General features: G+C 34.7%; 1 long non-coding RNA gene and 1 pseudogene across 1 annotated transcript; both read right to left on the reverse strand.

The window, feature by feature from the left end:
- Positions 1–320: 320 nt before the first annotated feature.
- On the reverse strand, positions 321–24079 carry LOC148128147 (uncharacterized). The gene is made up of 2 exons (XR_015741374.1): positions 23888–24079; positions 321–682 (listed from the first exon to the last, which is right to left on the reverse strand). It is a non-coding gene; the product is annotated as an uncharacterized LOC148128147 (long non-coding RNA).
- LOC148128148 (uncharacterized) lies at positions 6931–14144 on the reverse strand (annotated as a pseudogene).
- Positions 24080–24116: the final 37 nt, after the last annotated feature.

Here is a 24116-nt window from a genome sequence, read left to right on the forward strand (position 1 = left end):
AAAAAAGCCATTCATTTCCTGGCTTAACTTAAATCTCCTTCTTTGGCACCCTTTCCAGAGCTGGCTGCATTATTTGTTATTCTGGCTTGCTACTACTTCAGACTGAAGTTTTACAACATATGGCTGCTAGTCATTAGCCATACTGGGCTGTCGTAAAATATTGTGCTCCTGTTTATAATTTCCTATCTAATTTAGGAAGAATTTAAACCCAATTTTGGAAACAAAAGGAAGATTAAAAAGGAAGTAGAATTAAGAAAATAAGGCTAAAAATAATAATAATGTTTTCTTGGACCTGACAAGGAAATCAAAACAGATACAAATATTGCAACAGACCAATTTATTTTGTTGCATTTATCATATAGCATTAGTTGGTTGACAAATATTTCAAGGAACAGTGATAACTAAGTATATGAAATGGCTGTGTACCTTAACGTTAGCTTCTTCCATGCTTCTCTTTATAGTCACAATAGGCTAGAAGTTGATAGCACATTGTTTCAAGTTGAAAACAAAAGGTAAACAGTGACTTCATGATGAAAGCAATTCTGAAATTTGGAGAAAGGCTGAAATTGGTAGTCTAATGATTCATGGGAATGCTGGCTCAGACGGAGTGACTTTCTGGCAGGTCAGCTGAGTTCTTACTGCACCTGCATCTTCAAATGAAGTCTCCAAGGGATGCTGAGCCCTAAAAACAGATGAGATTTATCTTTACCTTTCAGCAAGGTGCATCAAGCATTACTCATTTTACATTCTATAGGGCAATTTCATACCATTAGAGTTGGTTGGGCAAATATATCACAATATCCCATGGGGTATTTTTATATTAGGAACATATTTCTCACAAGCGAGTTTGGTGATTTGGTGGAGAAGCAAGCACACAAAGGAGACTAAAGTACAGATGGGAAAACAGGCTTGTTGCTGTTATTGAAAGTGGCCATAAAGAATATATTTCTGTGCAGAGCAAATGCCATCCTCCCTGCAAAATACAAGGGTTTTATCAAGGAATTTCCAGGGAGAATATTGAACTTGTGCCCTCTCTCCTGTTCTCCAAACTCAGCCGTGAATCACAAGAGAACCAAACAATCTTATGAGGCTGTGTGAAAGAAAGAAAGAACAAGATCTTTCAATCGGCCTCTGAATGGACTTTTGCTCTCATTTGTAACTGAAAGCGGGGACAGATGGTGTTAATGCAGCTAATTGTGATGGGAACGGTGTAAAACAGTCTTGCCAAGCTATTCTAAAGAAAGGAAGGTTATGTGCTCTGTAGCAATGAATTGAAAAAAAAAGGCTTCTCCTCCCTGGCATGAATAGCTATAAACAAGGGAGATGGGCTGCTTTTCATGGAGCTCAACAATGCTATAGCTCTTCTTAGCTTTTGGCTTTAGCTAATGGGGGAAAGAAGAAAGAAAAAGAGAGACAGAGACAAGACAGAGACAGAGACAGAGACAGAGACAGAGGAGTGATGACCATCACAATATCCCATTACAGTCAAATGACCACAATTCAGCAATTGGTTCACATTTATGACTGTAGTAGCATATTGCAGTCATCTGATTACAATCTGAAAACCTTTCACAAGTAAAATCAGTTGCGGAAATCACTTAAATTCACTTAATGACTATGTGATTCATTTAACAATCACATGATTTGCTTAATGGTCAATAGTTGTAAAATCAAATCCAATCATGTAATGACTCGTTTAGTGACCACATTGTTTTCTGGTTCCAATTGTGGTCATAAGTCAAGAACTACCTATAATGCCTTCCGGTTTCATATACAACATCCAGGTACAAAAAAAATAATTCTTAAGGAAGAAAATCCTTCTTCTCATTCTCATTATGTTTTTTCCATATCTGAAGCAGATGTAGAGATTTGCCAATATATTTCTTCAGATAATGCTCAAAACACAGAATCTGAATATCAGTTATTGGATTATAAGACTATATTTCTTTAAAAAAATCCATAAATGTTTTTCAAGATCAAGTGCTCACATCTATAGTAATGTGTGTGTCAGCCTTGGAAGCCATATTTTACTTGGAAGCTTTGAGACTGCCACATCTAGTGCCTGGGAATTTGGGAGGGGGGAATGTCATAGTGAGGTGGAAGATCAGACTCAACAACATTCTTTCTCAGAAACTCAAGGACATGTTACCCTGCACCTGGAGAGGAGTGTCTGGATGGATGTCTCCAGTTGGGAAGACGTTTGATTTGGCCATATGATAGACTGGAGGGTGCAGGGGATGGACCTTTGATTTTCTTTTGGGAAGGGAAAACACATAACTCTCAGATTTGGGTTTTCCCTGATGTGCCAATATGACAACTCTAATAAATTAGAATTTTGAGAAAATGCTTGTCTCGGAGTTTATTGGTTTTGGAGTTTGTTAGTTACAATGCTGACATTAACCTGAATCTTGACAGTGTGATTTTCAGTATTGGATAAGCAAGAGGCATATCTGCACAATAGATCTTTTCCTCTCTAAAGTCCTTGAAGAACTGTTGCAGAAGTTCTAGTATAGGGCAAAAAAAGGCCAGATAAGTTGTTGCTTATGCTTATGGGTTGCAGCAGATGAAGAAATCACCAAAGTTTTAATGGGGGGGAGGTGGGGGGGAGGAAGAATCAAGGCAAGATTGGCACAAGACTTTCCCTTTGTGGCCTTGCAGATAACACATAATATCTAAAGAGAGACTTCAAGGGGAAAAGAAAGATTTTTTTTCATGCAAGCAACATTGATATTCATGCTGTATATTGCAACTGTCCCAAAGAGAAGCATGTGCCTTCTTCTTATCAATATCTTCCTTTAAAACAAATAATACTTAAAGCTGGAATTTCACTCCTTTTTCCTTGGAGTAAGTTCAGCTGGATTCAGCAAAACTTCTGATTAGTCTAACCTGGAAGTTGCCTATTTATTGCAACAGCTAAAGTGTGTTTATCTGTTTTTCTTAAGCTTGACTATTTTATTAATATCTACTAGGTTAAATCATATATGAATGGAAGTGGAACAACTAGTTTAGCATAATATTTTGTAGTATCTTTGGTCAAGGATAAAGAGGGATCCCTCTGCCAGGCATCATGTTTTAATTGGCATTTCTCCAGTTTTACTTTTTTTTAAAAATGATGCCTTAATATGTCAACAATTAGGAATTGTTGTTATAGAGTATATCTCTGGGATAAATCAGTGCTCTAAAGTGGAGAGAAGAGTCTGCAACTGTAGTCCTCCTTGGGACCAAAGAAAATCTATTCCACTTACTCGTCTAAGCACTTCTATCTGAAGGATAATGATCAATGTGTTCTAGTGCTAAAATTTTCTCTTGATTCTACTTTTTCCATTAAGCTAATTGAAATTTTGTCTGCTAAACAAAATAATGGAAGAATCTAAGGTGATTGATTCATGGGAAAATCACATTCTCAGGAGCAGATGTTCCATTCTGTTCTGAAATATTACGTAGAATAACTACATTGTGCATTGAATGTAGACAGCTGTCTGCAAAAAAGCATAGCACAATAAAACCTGCTGGTGCTTTAAGGTGCTACAGCTGCTGTTTTTGTTTTTATTCCAAAGATTGGCTCTGTTACTCTTGTAAAAACTGTGTATTACAAATAGCAATGCAACAGCAGAAACAGAGGAGTGACACAATAGCAGGATGAATGGCAGAAAGAAAATTTACACAAATTGCTCTAAATGAATGTAGCATATGCCTTGCAAATACTAAAGCTCCTTAGGGTATTGTTTTATCTTTCTTAAAGAAAAACAATTAAAATAATACATTTAAGGTAACATTTACAATGCTTACAGATATTAGTTAATGTCCTAAAGCAGGAACACCATCCATCAAGAAGAGTTTATTCAGTTTTTAAATTTATTTCTTAAAAGTATGGTACTGAATTCCAGAAGATTTAACTATGTTTATGAATTTGACTTACAACACACCTCTTTTTGTTCTCTTCAATCTAATGGAAAGTTGGTAATAAATGAGATTAAGTGGCTCCGGAACTTTGACCATTCATCTGTTTGTTCATCAGTAGATAATTATCAGAGTAGAATGGGATCAAATTTTAGGTGGAAAGAAAAATAAAATCGACTTTGAAAATGGACCAGAACTAGCCAGGAGCAGTGGAGAAACATCCTTGATCAATTATATGCAGACTAGAATTTTCTTTCATTTCCCTTTTATAATGTATTTTGCCTCAACAATCTACACATTTCTTACTAAATGGGGCAAAACTAATCTCACATTTAAAATTTCTATATAAGGAGAAAATATGAAAGTTATCTATTCTAGTTGAAAAACCACTTTATTTTTTCATTTGCCATCACAGCTTATTCCAATTCATCTTTCTGCAGTCGCATTGAAATCAATTTACCCCTAAACTTTATTGTAACTTACAGTATGTATTTTAAAAACAGTTTATCATTTAAAAGCACACTTTCTTCTAGTAGTAGCACATAGCATACAGCAGAGTCACTGGAGAGAATAAAGGTCACTCTACACTTACTATTAGATAGAAAGTTTTAGGTATAGTATATTTACAAATTATTATAGGTATTAAGGTTCTGGTTTAATTGAGTTAACTGTTTAATTCAGTTTTGACTGAATTCATTGGTAGGACTGAGGTGGGGAGGTGAGGAAAGGAGGGATAATTTTCTTAATTAGAACCTAAAAGCCTTCCACAAATTACTAATTCATATGTATAGGAAAAACTATCTGTACTATTCTGGAGAATTGTATAAAGTCAGAAACAAGGATGCTTTAAAAAGAGAGAATGGGATCTTGTTCACATATATTTGGCTCTGGCTCTTTTCATTGTTTAATCCCAACCCAACACTGATCTGCAGGTTATTCCCTGGAGAATATGACTTTACATATGACTTTACTTTATTTACTAAGGCAATATTTTATATTCCAAGGCAAATGTATGCACAAAATGGCCCTTAGGGTTTCCTTAGCAATTGTATGTGGTTTAAAGGATAAGTATAAGTAAAAAGTATCTGTTTCCAGTCACAGTGGCTGTCCTCAGATGTAGATAATGAGAATCCATGACATCCATCCTAACCTCAGTCTAAGTTTTGACTAAGCTGTAAAATATATTTTTATCCACTGATTTATCTCTACCTTTATACCTGGTACAGAAATTGAATTTGGACAGTTTCTCAAGGCAGGTGGAAAGTTACCTTAGATAAACCTTTCAGGCCCTTGAGGTAAAGCAAGGCCAGTTAAATCTAGATCAAGAGTGAGGTTGACAACTTCTAAAGAATTTTTAAAAAATCTAAAGCTTACAATTTGGTTTCTTGACCTTCTGAAAAGCTGCAGGAAGTCGTCCTGTGTCATAGAATGGGGCTGAAATATGGGGTTTTAAAGGTGGGCTTTAAGACACCCATTCCTACCTTTATTGTGGGGGTGGGAGATATACAGAGAGAAAGAAAAATGTGTTGATATAATTTAGTCATACTGCTGCCAAATTTTCAGTGTCATGATTTTGCTTTGTATGAGGACTTGAAAATCATACTAAAGATAAGACCAGCAATAACCTTCCATTGCTTCACATGATTTTGTTTTGTTTTGTTTAAATTAGACCACCTGAATTCAGCCATGTTGCAGACAAATATTCATGAGATGCATGCTAGCTTTGAGGTAATGGAAGCCATGGCTTGCCAATCCTTATATAGATCTTCATAAAATTTTCATGTCGATGTTCTGAACTCTACCTCTGTAGCTTTGGTGCCTTAACAGCTGTGATTGCAACTCACAGTTAGATAAGCTATCTTTCCAAAGAACTGATTGAGAGAGAAGAAAGAGAAAGAAAAATCAGTTTATTTTACTGGCTGGCAAGCTCGTTTCAATTCAAAATGCATCTATCAACCAGACAAATATGCCCAACTCAATGAAATGCATGTGGGATATCATTCTTTTCAGAGTAATTGTTTCATATGCTTCCCATTATTTCTTTCAATTTTCCTTTATTAACGATAAAGACAATGACATTTATCATTAAATGACCTTTATTTTCGCAGTTCAATCAACTCCTTTCTAAATTTCTGAAATTATTATTATCATTGTTTTGTTAAATGATATTTCCTTCTGTTTCAAATCCTTTTAGGTTTATTTAATTTATCCCAGTGCAACTTCTACAGTGTTTTCTGCTCTTTCTGCTTATTGGCTTTCCTTTCTTCTTTCTTTCTTTTTCTACTGCTACTGAATTTATTGCACATGTGATTAGGGTTGAAATATCCATTTACTTTTGAATACCCACCTATTTAGGGGAAGGAAGATTGAAAGCCCTCTTGTAAAGGTTTCTAAACATCCCTTGAAGCATGAATTTTAATTGTCCACATCTTGTTTAGCTGTACATTTTATTAGTATCATATAATTATATCATATAATTATAGGCATTTGTCAGCTAAAGAAACAGAAATTTATCACTTGCCATCTCAAAATGCTATTTATATTAGTCTGGGGTACTGTATACAGAACCCATTTTCCAAGAGCTTAAATATCGAAGCTATTCTTACTTCCCCAAAATAAACCATGAACGCATAGAACAAATCATCACTCAATATTCTGTGATTGTTGTTGTATAGATATAAAATGTATATTTAGCACAAGTAACAGCCTTACACAGCAGGTATAATAAAAACATTCCAAGCAATGAAATTTCATTATTCAGTTTATATACATGTATTTTTCCTCAGTGAGGTGAAAACAACCCAGAGTTTTTGACAGTGCCAGGATTGTCAACTCATGAAAACATATTATTTTAAATAAGATGTTTAGCTAGAATGATTTTTAATTCTGAAACTTGCATTATTTCTTTTATTATTATTGATGTTGATGTTGTTGTCATTCTACAAAAAAAAAACGACAGTGTACACAACAAACGAGATAACTATGCTGGGTTTCATATCATAAATCACTAGTCAAATACTTCCCAAGCGTTTAGGACTGCATGATGTATTGGCGGATTATGTGAGCAGATCCCAGTAAGGTGGCCTTCTACAGCTGGCCAATGGTGATTTTGTCAGCGTCAATTGTTTTTAAGTGATTGCCTGGGTCTTTAGGCACAGCACCCAGTGTGCCGAATACCACTGGAACCAACTGCACTGGTTTATGCCAGAGTCTCTGAGGTTCGATTTTCAAGTCCTGATATCTGGTGATTTTTTCAAGTTGTTTCTTGTAGATTCTACTGTCACCAGGTATGACAATGTCAATGATCCACACTTTTAAAAAAAAATATTGTGTTCCAAAACTTTTCATTCGGAAGTCCCACAGTAGTTTTGCATCCTCATTTTTGACCACTTTCTCAGGCTTATGATCCCACCAGTTCTTTCATACAGGCAAATGTTAGTTGTGACACAAGTTCCAGTGGACCATCTGAGTGACTGTGTTGTGACATTGTTTGCAGTCAGTTTGAGAGATTGTCTTGCAACAGCTCAATATGTGATCAATGGTTTCATCTGCTTTTTTGCAGAGTCTGTATTTGGGGTCATCAGCAGATTTTTCTATTCTGGCTTTGATTCCATTTGTTCTGATGGCTTGTTCTAGGGCTGCAAGAATCAGGCCTTGTGTCTCTTTCTTCAGTGTTCTGTTGGTTAGCCATAACCAGGTCTTTTCCTTACCTACTTTTCCTTGGATCTTTTCAACGAACTGTCCATGTAGTCTTAGTTACACCAGCTGTCAGCCTGAGTTTGCATCGCTGTTTTTCTATATTGATTCTTGGTTTGCTGCACTTTGAGCAGCTTCCTCTTGTTGACCACCATCAAAGATGGTTCAACACTGTGTATTATTATTATTATTATTATTATTATTATTATTATTATTATTATTATTACTATTATTACTATTATTGTTGTTGCTTAGTATTTAAGACTCATATAGCAAGGGACATGGTGAGAGATGCACTAAACCCAATCCCTCATCTCCAGCACTGTTAAATCAGAAGACTAAAAAAGAGTTTGTGATTATATTTAAGTAAACAAGATTTTGCAAGTCAGGGGTTATAAAAAAAAATACTGCCTGTGTGATTTAATTTGAATCATGGATCAAATTTTGAAACATCCAAGAAAACACTTGTATCAATAAGATGAAAGGGGGAGGAGGGAGAGGAGAAAATGAAGCAGGAAGAGGATGGTTTTGATCTAACAAGGGACTAACTGAAGGCAATCACACAAGATATTAGTCCAGGAGGACTTCTGGTTTGAGCTTCTTCGGCAATGGACTGAAATTTGTGATCGTGTGCAGTTTCAATCTGTGCTCACTGCTGGAGCACCCGGAGCCAGCTGGTTTTGGGGCTAAGCCACCCTGTAGAGATGGTAAAGAGGGGGGAGACCACCAACAGGGTCGAGGAGAGCCGCATCTGTCCTCCCCAGCTGGCCATTACTCCCTTTCCCAAAGGCAGTTGCAGCAGTGGTCAGAAATGGCCACCTCAAAGAAGAACTTGACCAGAAAAGAATGTGCAGGAGGAAGATAAGACGAGAAAATTTTAGCTGATGGGTTGAACTGAAAAAGCAATAAATAAGGTACCCTGGAATTTGGAATCTTCTGGAAAGAAGATTTTGAAGCCGCGAATGAGAGAGGGAAGGGAAAGGATTTGGGTTTTTTTCTTTCCTTCCCCATATTGACAACTAAGAGATTTACATAAGAAACTGACAAAAATCCACTTTGACATTACCAGGCATTTAAGCTGAAAATAAAATGTTAAAGGGATAATAAATATTTCTGGATTTTCAAAAAAATTTAAAAGAAGGAAAGGAGAGAAGAGGAAAAAAAACAAAAGGGTGGGATCTGGAAAAATGGAGAAGACCACCTGGAAGTGAAAGGAATTAACAGTGAAACTTTAACAAGATTCCTAAAAGATACATTCTAACTGAAACATTGTAACAAGATAATAGAACACCAGGAAGAGAAAGTGAAAAAAGGAAGCAAGAAGAAACAGCTTTGGGTTATTTGGATTACTTGGTGATTTTTGGATTTTGGGCTATTGGATCTAAAGGACTAAAATTAATCGTGTGGTTGTTTAAACAGAAGAACTGAAAATGGAACTTAAAAAACAGAAAGAAGATGCACAAGAAGGAACAGGTTTTTTTGGCTTCATATTTCAATTTTTAGAAATGGAGATCCTGAACTATGAGAAGCAACAAGAAATGCCTGTAGAACAAGAAGGGCGGGACAAAGAAGAAGCCATCTTCAGTGACCAAGTAATTCTATGTGGGGAAAAGAAAGGAAGAGGGGGAAAGGGAGTGAAAAATTTAAGATCTGAAAAAACAACCCCCCCAAAATTGTTTGAAAAGTAATTGCAACATTAGGAAGAAAGAGAAGAGAGGATTACAGAAGAGAGACAAGGGGTCAAAAAGGGGAGGGGGAAGAAGAGGGGGAAGAGGGAAAGGAAAACAAATTATAAAGGACAGAAACATGATATAGAGAAACAGGGAAAACATACTAGGATTAAAGGTATTAGCCTATTTAGAAGACACAGAGATAATGGGTGAAAACTTAATTAAAAGAGGGCTTCTGCAAGGGTACATAAGATAGTATTGTTATATTGGTAATAGAAATTAACTTCAAAAATATGAAACAAGTGTGATTAAAATAATAGATAAAATACTCATTGTAATGGAATGTTTATTAATAAATAAATGAAATAAAGAGAATGAGAGAATGAAATTAGGAAAGGAGGGGAACATTTTAATTATTATTAATGAGTTATAAAAATTTAAGTGAAGAGGAATATGAAAGAAATATGAAAAAAAAATTATGGAAATATTATAAGTGTTCCTAAGGAAGTATGATATCCCATTGAAAAGAAATGTAAAAGATATTAAAGATTATAACTAATGTTAATGATAGAGCTGAATTGGAATAGAATAAGTATTTTATTTATTACTGTTTTATATATGTGTGTGTGTGTGTATGAGTGTGTGTGTGTATGGTATTCGGCTTTGTTCAGGTATTTTCCCACATCATTGTAGTTGTGCTTTTAAAGTTGTAGCAACGTTTCGGCAGAATCTCATCTGCCATCATCAGGCTTCTGTTCAGGCTTCTGCCGAAATGTTGCTACAACTTTAAAAGCACAACTACAATCATGTGGGAAAATACCCGAACAAAGCCGAATGCCATACATGTGAATACCTACAAAAACTTAAGAATATATATATATATATATATATATATATATATATATATATATATATATGTGTGTGTGTGTGTGTGTGTGTGTGTGTGTGTGTGTGTGTGTGTGTGTGTGTGTGTGTATCAGGCTTCTGTATTGGCTGTAATTCTGTAATACAGAATTCTGTAATTCTGTAATACAGAAGCCTGATGATGGTAGATGAGATTCTGCCAAAACATTGCTACAACTTTTAAAGCACAACTACAATGACGTGGGAAAATACCCGAACAAAGCTGAATGCCATACATGCATACATACATACATACTTTCTCTTTAAGAACTTAGTGTGTATTTTAAGAATGTACCAAGCAGAATTTTACTGGAAGTTATGTGTTATATTGAATGTTATAATTGTAAAGGCATAAATTGAAGTTTAAATAAGAGTTGAATGGACAGAAATTAAAAGATACAAAGGTATCATACTCTAATCAGTAACTACAGGGGAAAATTTTGTTTAATGAGAAAAAATATGAAATTGAAACAGGACAGACAAAAGTATAAATATGATTAGAAAGATATTGAAACTTAGAAAAAGATATATATATAATTGAATTTAGAAAGGAATGAGATAATTAAAAAAGGTTGAGAAAACTAATGGAAAGGAAAAATTATTGAGAAAATGTTAAAATAGTGTGAGAAGTACATAAAAATGAATTAACAGACTTTTGATAATCTGATCCATAGGATGCTTTATTAGGGAAAATACTGCAGTATGGACCCCTGTACTCCAGAAAAAAAAAAACATTTTCTAGAAGGAAGGAGATACTTCCATTTAGTGAATACAGTTTATATAGGTTTAGCAAATCACATGGTTACATAACAAATTCCTGTTTCCACATACGGATGTAATACAACATTTTCATAAAAAGTTCTAACCTCTCATGGACAACTTTCAACATCAAATTCCAGAAGATTATAACAAAATATTAATATCTTTTAATGTGACATTTATAATGTCAGAGCACCCCAGCACATACCTCTAATTCCATGCCAAGTACAGAGTGTTGCAATCTGGTATTATTCCTAGCAGAAAACACATTTCATAACTGTTCTGAGCTTTAAAAGTTCAAACTGCGAACACAAAATGGCTTCAGTTCGGCTCTTTATATTCTCAGGTGTAATAACCAAATTTTACTTATAACAATTCCACCATTTTCTTTTGTAAATAATTTACACCTGAGAATTTCCATCAGGCTCTCACAACATAAGCCTAACTTCCTGCTTACTAAACGTTTTACGTTTTACTTCAGGTTCCTTAACCTTACAACAGCAGAAACACAACTTACATATCATCACATTCTGTAAAAGAAGCATCATTAAACACTAATGTTTTTCCTCTATATTTCTTCACATGTTCATCCACAGATTCATGTTCAGCACCTCATCATATAATTTAATTTCTTTGTTTGTATCCTTAACATGTGCAGGTGCCATAACAGTCATTAAATCCAAACAAAGTATCATCTTTGACAAATTATACGAAATGTATCATCAGGATATATATAATAATTGTAAACTCTACTATATAAAAAAATCTTCTTGGCACTGGAACTTCTATAAAACAAGTAGATATGATGTCTATAACTGTAGTCTCTCCTTTCACACAAAAAGAAAAACTATTCAAAGCTACTCTCATTAATTCCAGAAAAAGATTTTCATTCCTCACATTAGGCTCTTTACCTTCAGTATCTTAAACTTCTATGTAAAATTATTGGCACTTCAAAACATCTAGCTGTACATCTACCTTTCCAGTTAAATGGACATTTTACACTAGCTAAACTGTCACACCAAAACATCAATTTCATTAGAGTACTTCTTAATTCAATAAATGGCATAAATAATCCCTTCTCCAAATCTCATATAAGAAGGAGAATAATTGCCATACATGTCAAAACAACGATCATATAGTTGTTCCATCCTCTTAGACAAGTCCTTATGTCATATGTGCGATTACATACTAGATATTTTCTCAAATATAAACCATCACCTAAGGTGGATCTTATATAGATTCCAACTTCAGCCATAGGTTTCATCAATGTCAGTGATATCCTCCTTCATATTCTATATTGTCGGCTTCAGTTTGGAAACATAACCATTGCCACGTTAATGGATAACCAGGCAATACCCCAGAAGCCTCCATTCCTACCCCACATAAGGCAATAATAACTATCCACATCATATTCACAAATGGACTAGGCCCCCACCCACCTGAACATATGTAGTTTTACACTTCAAAACTTACAACCGGTCTTTGGGAACTTACATCCACTTCTTTATCCTCTTCCGCACTCAGAAGACACAATACCTGTGTACAACACTCTATTATTTCATGTCTTAAAATAATCAATACAAAGAAAAAATTACATTCAACCAAATAATCAACAATATATCTCAAAGTTCTACAAACCTAAGCTAAACCAGACATGTAACTACCTATCCTCACTATCTAAAAGAAATAGAAAATAAAAAGTCCAGTCCTTCCGAAGCTTGCTTCCACTGGAAACAGGAACTGGATCCACAAATCCCTGCACACATGAATGATGTGTCCAACCTCACTCACATCTGCACAGCAGACTCAGTAGTCAACAGTACTTGTAATGGTCCTTCCCAGATAGGCCTCAGCTTCCCAAAGCTCTCCACTGCTTTATCAGGACCCAGTCTCCACTCTTAAAATCATGCACTTGGAAATCAAACGGTGGTAATGTGCCAAAAGTCCTTTAGACCTTAAAAACAAAACAAAACACTGGGACAGTTCCTGTATATATTTTCTAAAAAAAAAAAAATCTTTAAGTACAATTCTAGACATACCCACACTTGCAGTATAAGGTATTCCAAACATCATTTCATACAGTGAAAGTTCAACATATTTTCTCAAACAAGTACGCATTCACAATAGAGTTAGAGGTAAACATTTCATCCAGGGTAATTGAATTGCTAATATTAATTTATTTAATGTATTGTTTCATATTTCTCATTCTTTACCCCACCTGAGGAAAGAACCCCAACAGGTCTATTGCCAATCCATTTACATTTTTTTTCCTATACCCTTTTATCACATGAAAAGTAAAATGTGTACCTTTATCACTATAAATGCACTATCAATGCATATCTATCTATCTATCTATCTATCTATCTATCTATCTATCTATCTATTCCAATATTAACTTCACAGGCATTTGTGCATTTGCTCTCGCACACAGAAAAGCTTCCAGCCATCAATCACCAACAGATATTTCAAAATACTCACTGCTAACATTATAGTACAAGCAACTGACATTCTCTAAAATGGCCAAATCTCTTCCTCCTGTCAGGATCATACACATTTACATTATGTGTGTGTGTGTGTGTGTGTGTGTGTGTGTGTGTGTGTGTGTGTGTATTCTACTCACTTGCAAAACTATTGTGCGCATACTTCTACAAATATATTTTCTCTTCACAAAAGCCACAGATACTTGTGTTCCCCAATAGGTAGCTTCATGTACCCTCTCTATTATGTCTCTCATAATAGGCTTATTAACTATCTGCAATCTCTATTAATCACTTCCAATCTACATACTCCATATCTTATAATGTCATCTGTTTCTCTTCATCAATGAAACCTGGTTTTATATCCCATTCCATAACAGGAACTAAAACAATTATCTTCTCTCATACATGCATCTATGCATACATACATAAACTTCATCTGCTAATCTATTTCCCAAAATCTCTTTGGAAAACTTCTCTTCCTACTAGCATCAACATATATTATAGCCAAGTATTCTATAACTTCAGCCACTGCTTACCCACACTTCATTTTCTAGAGGTTTCAAGGCTTGCACCAAAGCAAACACTTCGCACACCTAAACAAAATACTCAGCAGATAAGCATTCTTTACTCCAAAAGATTCATAAATAAACAAATTAATACCTTCCTCTATTGGGCTATCTTCCAAATCCTCTCTCACCTTTGTCTGTAAATCTAGAACTTCAATACAATCATGCATTGTTCTATCTTCCCATTCTTGTCTCTCCCAAAAGGAATTCAACTGAATTTAAATTCTTGTCAGTTGAAAGAAACAAATTCCCTTTAACAATAAAATAGCTTTAAAAATCTAACATATATAAGCCACATATGCTTTCTGCATTAAAACACTTAATATTAAAGCACTTCCAAAAGTCAGCTTCCTACTTCCTCCCACAAATATAGCCATAGCAGCTGTATATGCAAAGGCCAACCATGCACTATTAAATCCATCAATTGTCAACCAAAAAAAACCTGTAAGTTTCTTCTTCCCAGGTCACACCTGAGCTAGAACAAACACACACCTCTTCCACCGCTACAAACAAATCGAAAGGTTCCTTTAACTCAGACTAACTCAACACAAGAGTTCTCGGTATAGATTATCTAACTATCTTCTCAATCCTCTCTCTGGATTGATTCTTCCATACCTAATCAAATGTCCTAAATCAGACTCTACATATTACAATTCCTTCCTTAAAACTCTTAGGCCCTATTGTCCTAAGAAATCTAACAAAGCATTTACAACTTTCTCAACCTCTCTCTTTTTCTCACCTAATACCCACACATCATTCACATATTGCCATATTGTACTTGTCAACAGCTTCAAAGAGCTCAGTAAAAGTGACCAGCACATCTCCTTGAATGAGAAGGTAGCAACATATCTGATCAAGCCATACGAAACTTTGGGGCTACATAACAGCTACTTCTGGATCCTTAGTCCTCCCCTGGAAGCTACTGTCCTCTCTGATTCCAGATCTCTGTTTCTCTTGCTTTTGCTTCTTGCCCTTCATTCCAGTTTGTCATTCAGAGTAGTTTGTGGAATTCCTTGCCACTCAGCTAGAGACAACTCTGGCTAGTCAGATGCTTCGTCTTCCAGTTGCAAAGGACGTTATGTACTTTTGAGTATGATCAGTGTATAATAATCTAGAAATAAAGCATTTCAAATTTGTAATTGCCTGGTTTCCTGTTTTGCATTTACTGGCACAGAACAGAGGAAGGAAAAAGGAAAAAGAGCTAATTGGGAAAAAGTATCCTGTATTTCTTATGCTAAGTTTGACCTTCCTGTCTTATGAGATTTTATTACTAGAACTCAGTGCAAGCGAGAAGCAAACAAGAGGCATTTTAGCAGCATTTATTTATTGAGTCCTAGATAGGAAGTTATTTTAAAAAGAAGACAGAATAATTGTTAAAAAGAAGATGCTATATAAATATTCCAGAAGTTGGAAGTATAATTTAAAATCAGTTTCATGAAAATATATATTGATATAGAGGTTTTCTTAAAAAAAAAATTACAATTTGGGAGAGAAGGTGATGTTATCAGATTGTCACAAATATCAGTCAAATGTGATTTATGAATAATTCATAATTATTCATGAATAGTAGATTAAAAATAAAAAAGGAAATGCTTTTGTTGAAGCTATTTCTACTGCTTGAAATTGAGATCTAATGCCCTTTTTACCTGACTGATTATTCCCAACTTAGATGAAATGGTAACATGCTACCTCCTGGTAATCATTGCAATTGAAAACAGCACACATGATAGTCATTGTGTAAAAATAGAAGATGTTTCTCCACACCCTCCCCCCAGAGAAGAAGTGGAAGACATGTAAATTCCTGTAACTGGGATATGACATAATCTAACATTCGTATCCTTTTGTTGTGACAACTTAAGGGAAGGTAGACTGTAGATTCCATTATGGCAGACTTTTTACCAGCCTGTGGCTCAGATAAACCTGTTAATGAATATATTATTAGTCTTGAAGTAGAAATGCACTTATTAGTGAGAGACCTATGTTATGCTAACCTACCTTTATAATATTTTGAGGCAGATTTCACCTGTTTTCACCTGTAATATAATTTTCTTTTAGTGAGAAGAAAGTCGCCTAAGAGAATGATTCAAAGATAAAGTGTTGAAGACTCCAAAGGAAAATAATAGATATAGAGATATAGCAAGATAGATGATAGACAGACAGACAGACAGACAGACAGATACAGAGGGTGTATTCAGCCAGTTTGGACTGGTTCTGAATTTGACTAGTTCAGAAAACTGGCAAATACCATCCCCGCTGTTACTTCTCCTATATTCCCTTGTTTTTTAGTTCAGCTGATTCATGTTGCAGAGTGGATTGCTGCACCTCAGCTGAGCTAAAAAACAGCTCAGCTTATCAGCTTGACAGAGGTCGATCTTTGAGACCTCCACACACGCACAAACCAGGTGCACATAGAATTGCACATAGAACCAGTAGGAAACAATTTGGAAACCCACCACTGGATGGATAGATAGATGACAGGTAGGTAGGTAGGTAGTGGGTGGGTAAATGATAGATAGATAGATAGATAGATAGATAGATAGATAGATAGATAGATAGATAGATAGATAGATAGGAGGGAGAGGGAGAAGGAGGGAGAGAGAGAGGGAGACGTAAAGAGAGAGAGGAAAATTGCATGATATACTTAAAAAGAAATACTGAGTGTCCAGTAAACTATTAAGCTAATTGTTAAACTAGAGCAGAAATATAACAAATGCAGTTTTGCATAAGGATCAGACTCTTACCCAGGAAACCCATACAATCAGTGCTCCTAATCAATTGGAACACTTTAAATTAGTGATGGAGGAGAAATTTAATTAACAATCTAATTTCACACTTAAGATGAATGTGTTAACTGAAGCAGTGTTATCTTCAAAATGCACACTTCTATTACTTTTTTGAGATTGGGAACATCTCTCTTCTAATCCTCTCTGCTAATTCATAATCATGTTGATGGATCACAGTCAAATATAAAGAAGGCTTCATGTTGCAGTGGATTGACTTGGGCTGATAACAATAATGAATACAGATATTCATAAAACTTTTTTCCAAAAAAAAATCAAATTAATGTAAGAATGAAATGAAGAAAAAATGGAAAAAATAGAAAATGGGTGAAAGCAATTTGTCCATCCCTAATTTTACTGAATTTGTTACTATTCTTCTAATTATATTGGTTTCTAATGAAGGTTATACATTAAGCAAAACATGGAAATATGGCCCTGGTTTTTAATAGAGAAGTTAGAATTTCAGCTAAATTGTAATTCTAAAATTAAAAGCATTTTTAAATGTTCACTGTAAAGAAGAAATATAAATTTAGAAGAAAAAAAGAAAAGGGGATAAATGAATGAAAAGGGGATTTACAAATACCATTGAGCTTCTAACTTTCCAATATTTAATTGATTTATTATGAATAATATTTATATCATTTTAAAAGAACAAAAATCACTAAAATTTAGCAAAATATGAATGCCACTAACTATGATCAAAACAGAATATAACATTAAGGAACTACACTAAATTCTATCCACAGTATTAAAAATATGTTCTGATTAGGAAATGTTAGAAAACTGGATTATAAATTCTAAGTTTGAAAAAAATTCAGACTTTGCATATCCATGTATTAAATGGTAGTCTAGGAGCAATTTTTAGTTAGAGTTGAGTATTTATCTTTTTATATTATTTAGTTTTTACTGTATTTAAGCTTTATAAAATTTTATCTTATTAATACTGTAAAACCTCCTGGGCAATCAATAAATTTAATAAATAAATAAATTTCCAATTTGACTTAAATTTCATAACATATTTACTTTCAAAATGCAATTATTCTAAACATCAAATCATACTCCCACAATATAATTATCTATCCTTCTGTTCAAGGAACCAAACACTTCTCGAGCTTTCTAATATCCTTGCAGTAGCTAACATGTATAAATTAATTAATTATACTCTGAGAGAATGTATGGTTTAATAAAAATTAATAACAATATTGCAGGTTGGAAAGGAAATTCAACTTTTAAGATTTATTTCATTGCAATCTGGGTCATTGTCATACTAGAATGAAAAACACCCTAAAATTGAATGTCCATTTCAATCTGTTAAAGCAATTGATTGGGGTGGCAGAGAGAAAGACAGAGAAGAAAGGGAGGGAGAGAGAAGAAGAAGGAGGAGGAGGAGGAGGAGGAGGAAGAGCAACAGCAACATCATCATCAACAACAACAACAACAAAATAGGCATTTGCCAACTATAACTCTCCAAAGTAAATTTCTTATCATTCAGGTTGAGGTATTGAACATGCTACTGGGGACACCGTTTTCACTGAATCACAATTTCAGCATTTACAATTTCAAATTGACTGAAAACCAGCTGGGTGACCTTGGGCCAGTGTCTCTCCATTCATCCCACCTCACAGGGTTCTTGTAGGAAAAATAGGAGGAGGAAGGTGTGTTGGATATGTTCACTGCCTTTGATTTTGTATAAAAATAATAAAAATGGGATATAAATAAAAATAATGGAGGGAATAGATCTCCATATTTTCCTTCAAAAAGCAACTGCTCCATGTGCTAGGGGAGTATGGACAGCCTTAGGTGTTTAAGGAGAAGGTTTAGATCTTCATTCCCATTCCCAACTTCAATCTAAGTTGTAAACAACTATGTATTTTATATACAGAAAGAGAAAAAAATATTGAGCGACTGTAATTCAGCAGCTTCATGTGCAAGGATTCAACCGGAAAATCTGTTAGAAGATTAGTGGACTTAGAGCTTGCTAAGAAGACACACTTACTTCCATTGTGTTTTGTTTGTATTAAAAAGGCATCATTACTCTTTAGCATCTTCTGTACCAAAGAAATAACGTTCTATATTGCTATTTCAAGGGCTTTTCACAGTCTTTGGCAGCAGGGAGCACATAATACATTTCTAAGTGGAACAGAATTGAAATAAAATAAAGTAGCATGCTATTAACCACCATCCCATGCTGCTATTTGCAAAGATAATCCCAATGTACCAACTAAAATTAAATCAATACAATTACAAACAAAACTATTTGAAAAACTGTAAGGTGAATGACATGTATTAAAACATAATATTAAATACATAGCTATAATATTAAATGTAAAGCTTTAGAAACAAATTAAATAATTTATTATTCCACTTCACTGTTTCATTTTAGAAAATGCATTTCTGTCTACTAATAAAATAAAGATCTATAAAAGATCATGACCAAAAGACTAATTCTAGTTTTATCTAAATAATAAAAGATTGATGATGATTCTGATACCTTCTCATGTTTCATTCCCATGAGGGATTTAAGGAAGAATTCAAGATGATACCTCTTGATTTACCTGCTGATTCCTGGATGACTTAAACAAATAGACCACATTGTCTACTTCCAACTACTTAACAATGTAGGAAAATATCTTTGTTGAAACAGAGCATAATGGGGATAACCAATAATGGAGTTTTGTAAGCAATCAAAAATTCAGGTCTGGCACCAGAAAACAACATTTTGCATACAGGGTTATATAGGGAAGGGAAGTCAAGGGTTATATAGGGAAGGGAAATAAAGATGGCAGTTGGAATCATGCAATTGAAACTCCGCCCCTTTTTTACATTTGTTCTAATGCACAGAAAAGGGTGGGCTTCTATTGTGGAGTCTTGGCTCTCATCTTGACTTTTTTGACTCTTTATATACAGATGTCTCCGGTTACATAACCTGAGCTAAGAATTCATAAACTCAGAAGGAATCTTAATAGATTCTGTCAGCCCAACCAGGCACTCACCTCCTCCTTCCCTCAGCAGCATTACAGCTATCTTGATCACAACTGCTTGCTATTACAATTGTCATTCATTCTCCACTTTCCATTCCACTCTCCTTTTTCTTTTACTCAAAACATTGTGTTTATTATAAGTATGGAGCCCTGACATACAATAACAAATAATGTCTAAAATATCAGATATGTGAGAGCAAGCACTAGTAGTTCAAGAGGAGGGAGGCTGACACTAGAAATAAGGGCTCATCGGCACTGAGCAGTTCTTCCTGGATGTACCCTTAAAAAACAAACCAGTTCTGGAAATTGTTTAAATTCAGTTGTAGCTTTATAAAATCAGTATGTTTGTTGCTCTAATCACATACTGAAATCTCCATGACAAAGTAGTGTTGTCATCGGGTAGCTGCCAAAAAGCATTTTGGTAGTATGTGTTAATTGGTCCCATAGCTGCATACGATTGAAGACTGCTCTAACATGAGGGGAGGAAGATAAGTAAGCATGTGGGAAAAAAGGGGGAACTATAAATAGTCACTATAACATAATCACATTGTTAATATATACATTTCTTATTTCTTTAGTCACTAAATGTTCACTGAAATGAAACAGGTTTAGACTACCGCAGCTAATGGTCCACAAATCTATAATTATGCAAGCTTTCCTCAACTGGGCAAAACCAACTAGCAAAGGCAAGCATTCTTTCCATTATCAATCCTTGAAAACCCTTCTCCACCAAATCTAGACTGGGGTGGGGGGAGTCTTTTTTGTCAATTGAGTGAAACAGAGCTGATTTCTTAACTAGTAGGGAGCCAAAATTGAGTGCTCAAACCACCATATAATGAACTTGAAGGAAAGAAAGGGTGAACTGTCCTTATCCCTGTATAACTCCAGGAAGTTTGAAATTATATTTCTATATCTTTCATTACTTTCCTAGCATTGTTTGGCTCACATAGATGGGGTGTCTAATTGCCCTTGTTATGAAGTGCATGTGCCTATGGATCTGAACTACAACATCCTTAGTGATCCTTAAGATGTAATTCAACAGTGGTAAATTGTTCAGTTTTTCCTTTTTAGCACAGATAAATATCATGATATGAACAGGTTATATAGGATGTTTATCTTTTAGAAAACTTTTGTCAGAGAAGAATATTAGATAACCTCAGATTTCAATGTTTTGAGGTAGAAAGTTGCAGGTTTTTTTACTCAGCTCAGTATGGATACTAATATGGCAGATATGATTATTATATTCCTACTGAAGATATTCTTAATCGTTATAGAGACTTGTCTATGTGAATTCCAACTACTGTAATGACATTTTGAAAAGTTGAGAAAGAATAAGAACTCAGATTGAATTAATTTGTAATCTTGCTTGGGTTTACTAATTTTTCTGTATATGTATTCCTAGATATCCTTCTTTAGTCCCTTCCTTATATCTCTCATGTAACATCCTTAGGAATAGAACATTTACTATCTTGTCAAGTAATGGCCAGGGATGAGTAATTGATCACCGAGTTCACACACTGAAAGGGCAAAACTCAAGGAGATATGTTATCGTGTCTCTATCAAAATTGTCAGCTGATTAGAGTAATCCTGATATTGGCTCAACTCATAGGTACCGTGTTTTTTTTCCCTAGGAATGTGTCTTTTACGATTTCATACCATAAAGGATATTTGTGTTCCCTTTTCTGGCTATCTTGTTTCTTTATCAGTTATAAATCCATTCTCTTAGTTTTTAGGAACTTCAGATAGTTTATAAACATGTTTTAATTGTGTTTGATCAACATCCTATATAAGTTCCACGTAACCTTGTGGCTCTTGATCTTTGCTTGTTGGGTGGAAAATAATTCAGTTAATTTGATAGTTTTGGAGTTACTTGATTTTGTTTGTATTCTCTCCAATTGTTGGTGCTCTCTTTAGGTGAGTTTTCCACCATGCTAGTTACACACTGTGACCTGTTCCTTGTTCCTCTGCATCTTTTTCTCTTCAGACAAGTAGTAGTATCCAATACCTGTTTGGGCAAATATGTTTTTTCTGCAAACTGTGGTTTGCACTTTCCCACACAGAGGTAGCAACACAGGATTATGTAGTTCTTGATACAAATTCATAGTTCTCTAACTTATAGACACCAAATAAGCATGGCTTGCCATAGAACTACAGAACTACAACACATAGTGGTTACTTCTATTCAGCATTCAGTTTCAGTGTTCAGATTTCATTCAGCCCATTACCAAATCTAGACAGCAATTTAGCAATTTCACAGACTTGCCATTTTTAGATAACTCAAAGGAACAGAGTTTTTATCTAGTACTGATGACTTCTCACTTTAGACCTCAAGTTGACTTCATGCTGTATATAGCACATATTTATATAACTAAAAACTATGATAGATTATTGTATCAGACATAATTTTCATTGTTGCTGGAGAAAACTAGGCTGATAGGGAGATATGGTAAGGAAGTGGCCCATCCTGTCCTATTTATGAAGCCTGTGCAGCTATGTATCATTAGTAGTTGCATTAACAACTCAGACTTCAAATAGAAACAACAAGGTAGCATGCTTCCCCACTACAGTTTCTCTTTTTAAAATGTACTTTCCCATTTTAGCATCTAACAAAAAATGGTATTTACTTCTGCTCTCCTGACCTTAAAATGAATGATTTGGGAATAAGCTCCAAAGAAGAATCCATATGATACAGTGGTTGAGGTTAAGGCTATGCAGTATCTCACATCTGCTCTGTTGATGAAGTGTGAAGCAAATCTGGCCCATGGACAGAGCAATAACTGACTCAGACACAGCTTTTCCTCCCCTGTATCTTTGAAACTGCATCCATTATTCAAGGAATAGGTTACCATGCTTTTGATGGTGAGTCAGAAGCATGAAAAGATATTTTGTTGGAGAGGTAAACAACACAAGTTATATCTTGGGGTTTATCTGGAATTTATTTAACTGTTGAGGCTGGCAAGAAGAATATCCAGGAATATTTGCTAATGTTTGCTATGGAGGCCATTGAAATGTATAAAGTATTGAAGTATAACAGGAAGAATTTTCCAAAGTGGCGAAAGGTGTATCACCAAGATTGTTGGCATTTGTACATGGACAAATGTTTGAAGGAATTTTCAGACAACCTACTGAAAGCCCAAAGGAAGCATATGTTATTTGCACTACCTCTTCTCTGTTGTATATCATTCTAATTATCCTATGGAATAAAATGGTAGTGGCAGACCTGATGAGTAAAACAGTGGTTGAACTATTGTAGCTACTAGTATGTTAATTATTTTACATTATTGACATGAGCCCAAATTAAAGCTCATATTAGCTTTGTTTAACCCTGCAGTTTTTTAATCTTTTGATAGCTCCACTTGTGGCAACTGAGTGCCTATCAGCAAAACAACTTCTAATTAAGCACATAAACAGAGACCAGAAGCCCTTAACCAAATGTCTCAGTATGGAAAGGCAGCAGATAATAATATCCCTTTGATGTTAAAAGGTAAAAAAGACTTCTAAACAGCATGAAGTCAAAAGTCCAGGACCCCTCCCAACATTTTCTGTATTGGCATTGTGATAGAAGTTGAGCTACGACATGTGTAGAAGAGCAATATAACAAAACTTCATAAGACAATAATCAAATAAAAATGGAAGTTAGATAAAACAAGGACAGATCTATTCTAGTCTGCCTTGTGGGGCAATGAACTGTATTTAATTGGTGGGGAGGGAGATCGGAAACTATTATGCATGTATGTGTATTTTGTAGGCATCAAAATTTCACTGCTACCTTTGGGATCATTAAAATAGCTTCTCATTGAGAAGCCATAAACTTATTATTTAGACAACCAAGAGTGGGTTGTCAAGCTTCTCTCAAATGCAGAGATTTCCCTCTTGTGTGAGGTGTACTATTTTGATTACATAAGCAATTGTACTTGGAAAATTTAATTATAGAGTAGTAAGTTACTCTCTGACTGCCTTTCATTAGATTAAACACAAGTATTACACATGTGAAAACTTTTAAAATGCAAAAAGTATTTAACTCTAATGTCTATTTCCATTTGTGGAAGGCTGTATTTTATTTGAATCTTTAAAAATAAAATTATTTTAATAGCCCCTTCTCTCTTTCCCTCCCAAATAAAATATTAATAATGAATGGCTGGTTCAACTTACCTTTACATTAAAAGAAATGGGCTGTATCTCTTCAATCTGATGATGATTTTTGTGGAAACAGTCAACAAGGCAGAGCATTTCTCCATCAGTGACAAGGAGTTGTCAGGAAAGCCGGAGCTTTTTTAGAAAGTGGAAGTTTCAAAGTCGTCCATCAAGAGATAACAGCAAACTTTTCATTATAGCATCAAGAAAAAAACTGAAGGAGAAAGAAATACAATTATACAAAATG

The sequence above is a fragment of the Pseudonaja textilis genome, chromosome 1 (genome assembly GCF_049901715.1).
Source record: "Pseudonaja textilis isolate UNSWEBS1 chromosome 1, rPseTex1.2, whole genome shotgun sequence".
Classification (NCBI taxonomy): domain Eukaryota; kingdom Metazoa; phylum Chordata; class Lepidosauria; order Squamata; family Elapidae; genus Pseudonaja; species Pseudonaja textilis.